The 6,000-nt window shown below is 40.9% G+C and overlaps 1 protein-coding gene across 5 annotated transcripts in view; it reads left to right on the top strand.

Moving 5' to 3' along the window:
• The first annotated feature begins 116 nt into the window (after positions 1–116).
• Positions 117–6,000, top strand: part of DDC (dopa decarboxylase) — a 74,444-nt gene continuing 68,560 nt past the window's right edge. For 2 of the 5 annotated variants that reach the window (XM_017738771.1, XM_017738770.1), the window contains exon 1: positions 124–519. The gene's annotated coding sequence lies outside the window, so the exon portion shown is untranslated. Of the gene's footprint in view, positions 520–6,000 lie in introns of all 5 variants that reach the window. The other 3 variants (XM_017738775.1, XM_017738776.1, XM_017738774.1) reach the window with 3 other exon arrangements.

Below are 6,000 nucleotides of genomic sequence, written 5' to 3'. Positions count from 1 at the left end.
CCGCCAGCTTTGGCTCTGGGGTTTCGCAAATTGTCCCACTCGCTTCCTCGTGTGACCCGCCAGACATCGCCGTGGCGTGGATATCCTCGTCGGCTTAACCCCGGCAGAGGCAGCATCTGCCGGGGCTGCTGGCTCCCTTCATCTCAGTCTCGTTGGATTTTTCACTTAAGGCTCTGAATAAGTGAGGAATCCCACGTCCCTCCCGTCCCAATGGCTGCGAATTGCGGCTGAATGAGCCCACAGGTTTTCTGGTTTCCCCGTGTTGAGAAAGAGCACCTGATAAAGCTGACATAGCCACGCCTGGTTAATGGTTAACGAAGGAGTGCAGGGTGAGCTCAGTACCCGTGAAGACTCGATAGTTGCTGGAAAAGCCTTAGAAATTTCTTGATACTAAAATTCCTTAGCCACTTCTGGTGACTTCTTTGTCACAGGGAGACTGTGAACTACAGGGAACTGTAGGGAACTAAAGAAAATACGTGTTTGCAAGATACCTGGAAAAGGAGTGAGGTCCCCCAAAAGGTAAGGATTAATTCGGTAATGTCTCTGTACTTTCACCAAATAGTCTGATCCAATAAATCCACATAATTTGTAAAGTATTAAGCTCGTCAGTGTTTAGAAGTGCAGCATAATAAGCTAAGTGTAAATATTTTAATTTACATGTGCTTAAGCCAGTTTTGGTGAAATAGTCAAGAGTTCATGGAGTATTTTGAAATCAAAGCTTTGCAATTCGCTACATTTTTAAGAGAACCCCTTCTTAACTGCTTCTAAAAATTGGCTTGAGGGCACTGCTGCTAAAGGGAAGCAGTCTGGAGGGATGGCAGTACCTCTAAATGATGGTGTACGGTGCAGTCTTGGAGCTGGATCCCAGCTGACAAGGTAATTTTAGTAATCTATTCATATTTGGTCAGAAAAAAAGTTCTTATTTGTTTGAAAATTTTGTGCTCCTAGTCCTTGAGCTTGGTTTCATTGTAAAAGTATCATATGAGGTGTATCCTCTTGTAGAGATCCTGTTTATGGCACAGGGGCTCGAGTGATCCTCGTATGTTGACACTGCAATTTTTTGTGGGGATAAATGTGAATCAGCAAAAATTTTTACAGTGCTGCTGGGATTCAAAGAGCAAGAAGATGCTGAAATTGGAAAAGGAAAGGTGAAATAAAATGACAATCATCATTTACATTACAGAAATATACTTTTCATGTCAATGGTAAATAAAAGCAGGGAAAAAAGATACTCTAATGAAAGTTCAGTGAAAAAACAGGTTTTCAGTATGACTGTGGTACATGCTGAAAGATTTCTTTTGGGCGAGTGACACCTCAAGGAAGAGCATCCTGGAATTCTGATATTCAAAGTGTGCATCCCCCACCAGCAACACAAAGTGAGGAAACTGGAATTTCTTGCTAAAATTGCTAAAGCTTGTTTAAAGTTGTACGAGAGTTTCTTTGAATGGTCAATTGATACAGATCCATGGGAAATTTCTGTGCTGCATTATAGTATATTTCTTACTCTGTTCCTTCCATTATGCTGTGTCCAGTTCTGGGCCCCTCAGTTCAGGAAGGACATTGAGATGCTCAAATGCATCCAGAGGAGGGCGACAAGGCTGCTGAAGGGCTTGGAACACAAGCCCTGTGAGGAACAGTTGAGGGAGCTGGGGTTGCTTAGCCTGGAGAAAAGGGGAGACCTTTCCACTCTCTACAACTGCCTGAAAGGTGGTTGCAGCCAGGTGGGGGTCGGTCTCTTCTCCCAGGCAACCACTGACAGAACAAGAGGACATCGTCTTAAGCTGCACCAGGGGAAGTTTAGGTTAGACATCAGGAAAAAATTCTTCACTGAAAGAGTGATTGGGCACTGGAATCATCTGCCCAGGGAGGTGGTGGAATCCCTGTCCCTGGATGTGTTTAAAAAAAGACTGGATGTGGCACTCAGTGCCATGGTTTAGTTGATGAGGAGGTGTTAGGTCATGGGTTGGACTTGATGATCTCAAAGTTCTTTTCCAGCCTAATTCATTCTGTGATTCTGTGAAGAACTGTTCATCTCATTCTTCTGAGGCACAGAAAATGGTATATTTTTTCAATCGCAGATAATATATTGTGTAATCAGAAAAATACATGGCCAACACTATTTTGTCATTGGTAAATAAAAATAAAAATTAGTCCAACCTATGCAACAAACTCAATTTACTTCCAGCATATCCTAATCACAATCCTGTTACTTATCTCAACCAAGTCTGTTGCCTCTGCATGTCCACAATCCTCCAGTGTTCCTCTGATGAGTGTCTCTGCATTTATCCAGTGTTTGTGCTGATAACATTTTTTTCTCCTAGCAGTGGTGTCTTTCCTGTAGAAAATGTTTGGAATGAAACAACTATTTTGTTGTACATTTTTCACCTTCTTTCTTGATCCTGTGCAGATTGTATCTCTATCTATTTAAAACCAAATGAATAAACAGAAGAAGAAATATAGTGATAAATACTCATTACTTGGAAGGTAAATTGGGATTTTAGTGTTAGGCTTTGTCAGAGAGCTGGCAAGAGCACTGTATGCTTAAAAGGTTGCTCTTAGAGTTTATGATTAAATAATACTATATCATTCCCCCTTCTCCCCCCCACTCCCTGCTTGTTTTTGAAAGGAACATTTGGTTTGAAAATTCAGGGAGAGTTTGCTAAGCTTTGTCAAGGTGTAAATAGAAATTAGTTTTATCTTTCCTGGTTGTATGTTTTCAGAGGAATTGGATGATTTACAAGGAGTCAAATGTAGTTTAATGTTATTATTCTTGTATTATGTCAGACATATTACTTTATTCCTGAATTTAGTTTTTACAGCTTCGAAGGCAGACAGATACTGTTCCTAAGAAGTTGATTACTGATATGAAGATTAATGGCAGCACAAGATTTTTTTTTTCCATTTATTCTCCCTCAGTGAAGTGCCATGCTGTGAGTCTCAGTGTAGGAACACGGGATGACTTGAAGGTGAAGATGTGACTCCAGGTCTGTGTCACCTCTCAAACAGCCTCTATAGAGGATGTATCTCCCCATCTGTTAGGTGCAGCCTGTATTTGCAAGACTGGATATGTAGTAGAGAGGTTAGGAAGGTTTTGAAGTGTTTTGAACAAAGATAAGGTGGAAAGGTTTCAGTCACTGAAAGGAGTATAATGAGAGAGGACGTGAGACTCATCTGATCTTAATGCTGGAGGCAATTGAAGCCATAGTAGCAGCAACTGTGCATTCCAGTAGAAGCTGGAATATGTATAACCCTAAGTCAGGGTTATTATTAGCATTTCAGAGTTTCAAGCCAGTTGTGCCAAACTTGGGTTTGTGACATTCCTTATGCTTCAGAATTTTTTTTTTTTTTTTTTTTTTTTTTATATACCAAGTACCATCTACTGTCTGATTGCTAGGGCAACGTCAAGCACTGGTGTCAGCAATACTGTCATATCATTTGGAGTTCACTTTAAAAAAAGAAAGGGAATAATCTCTTCCTGCTCAGTAGACAGGATGTAAGTAACAGACTAAAACTGGTGGAAAAAGAGGTCCTAGAAAAAAATATGCACTGGAGTGTATTGTTTAGGAAGGCTATAAATTCAGCATCAGACTAATGCTTTTGCTGAGACAGTTATAACACCTCCCTATGTTTTGGCCTCACTTGCACTCAGTTATGCTGTTGACAAACTGTTTCATTTAAATGAATAAACCTCACAGTTTTTAGATTTTCTTTTCTCTGACAGTGCAGGTGCAGTTAACACGGCATAACAAGAGGGAGGCATCATTGCTGTAACTACTTAGTCATGCAAAAAAGCGAGATGGGAAATTACAGATATACTACATATGGTGCTTTCTGCTTTTAAAAACCATCTGAGTTCAGAAAAGTAGAAAGGATCCAGCTAATCGTAGAACCAGCTCTATGAATTTCAAGGCAAGTATACATCCAGACACATGGGACAAGCTGAAGACTGCTGAAATGCCAGCATGCTGGGAGAATGGCTGGCAGACACCTTTTCATCTCGGACAATACCCTAAAGGAAATGGGCTTTCACTGTGGCAGATATTGTCCCTTTCTGTGCTGCTCCTTTAAAGGGAAGGAGAGAGAATGAATGCAAAGGATTTCAGAGGAGGTGTCGTTTCTTTAACGGCATCCTGTGTGTGCATTATCTTGCAGAGACCTTTTCCTTTGTCTCTCACTCTGATTAGCACATGTCTTTGTGCAGTTTTAAAATGCTTGGACAGTTTTCCTTGAAGAAATACATGTCCCTTCCAGCAGTTTTAAATTGCTATTGATATGTTTGATATCCTTATACATCTGCAAACCCATCAGAATCTTGCGGAGTTCTTGACTGTAGTTCTTCCTGTGGTAATTATATTTTATGCAGTTTTAACCACACATAATGTGAAAAGGTGTTTCCTTCTGTCTGTTTTTAATGTGCTATCTTTAATTTCCCAGAGTAGTCCCTCTTGGGCTTTTAGAATTTGAAAAACAGAAAGAAGTTCTTTGTCTTCTCCCTGTATTCTTTTGTTCACTTACCCTTTCCTTGGTTTCCTTCATGTTGTTCAGTTTTCAAAGCTAACCCGGCCCACTCATTTGAATCTTCCCTAGAGGACAGCATAAGTGCCTTTGAACAGAAATCTTCTCTTACACTTCAGGAGGGCACTGAAGTCTTTTTGAAAGTGAAAATCTGAGAGAATATTGAATATTCCAGAAATGTTCCAACAATTGATCAAAAGTCACTAGAATATTTTTCCTATAATTCTCAGTCTTGTTCTTAGTGGATCCAAACTTCTTGCTATTCTTGATCATGCTGCTTATTAAACAGAGGTTTTCATCCAACAGTGCCACCACGATTGATTAAAGGAAGTTTGACCCTTAAGACTTCTTAACCCTCTCTGCATCCTGTGTTACTTCAGATTATTTGTACTGAGCTTCCTGCAACTCTGTACTGACTATTCAAGATGTGACATTGGTAGCTCTCCTCCCCAGCTCCTGTGGCTGCATCTTTAATAGGAAAAAAGAAGGGGGGGGAGGGGAATGATGGGATAGTGGAATGATACCCTCTCACTGCAAGATTTTGTATCTCACAAATATAAAAACCCCCAGGTTGCGGCTTTCATATCTTTTAGGCAGCTGAAGTAGAGGACTCTGAGACCTCCTTGGCAGGAACTATGGTTAAGATGGGACATAGAAAGAATGGACCAGGAGGAATACTTGCTGCAGTGGTGGGTAGTGACAGGTCTGAGATGGAAGATGATGAGTAAGGCTGTATTCTAATAAAAGATAAACTAGCATCTAAGAGAATTTGTGGGAGAGAGAGAGAGGAATATTGTGTGTATCTCTCTTATGAGGATAGGCTGAGGGAGCTGGGCCTTTTCAGTCTTGAGAAGAGACAAGTGAGACGGGACCTCATTAATGCGTATAAATATCTGAAGGGAGGGTGTCGAGAGGGTGGATCCCGGTTCTTTTCAGTGGTGCCCAGCAACAGGACAAGAGGCAATGGGCAGAAACTGATGTACAGGAAGTTCCACCTGAACATGAGGAAGAACTTCTTTCCGGTGCACTGAGCACTGGAACAGGTTTCCCAGAGAGGTTCTGGAGTCTCCCTGACTGGAGATACTCAAGAACCATCTGGACACAATCCTGTGCCATGCGCTGTGGGATGATCCTGCTTGAGCAGGGAGGCTGGACCAGATGACCGCTGTGGTCCCTTCAACTTGACCCATTCAATGATTCTGTGGTCTGTTGCCCATGGTTATTGACACATACTGAAGATGTTCCATAAGATGATAATATTTGCTGCCCAAGTATAAAAGACCAGCTAATTTTACAGATTTCACATTGCAAGTGGAAACACCCAGGGAACAAAATAATTAATTTTTGGAAAGAAATAAATTACGGCTAGAGAATATCTTTTTGAAACATCTCTCATGAAAAGTAGAAACTAGGAAGGTGTTACAGATGTCTTCATATTAAACAGTAAAGATTTGATAATTAAAAGCAACTTAGCGATGATATTAA

The sequence above is a fragment of the Corvus brachyrhynchos genome, unplaced genomic scaffold, assembly GCF_000691975.1.
Source record: "Corvus brachyrhynchos isolate BGI_N302 unplaced genomic scaffold, ASM69197v1 scaffold23, whole genome shotgun sequence".
Lineage (NCBI taxonomy): Eukaryota > Metazoa > Chordata > Aves > Passeriformes > Corvidae > Corvus > Corvus brachyrhynchos.
This window is presented reverse-complemented; position numbering and strand designations above follow the sequence as displayed.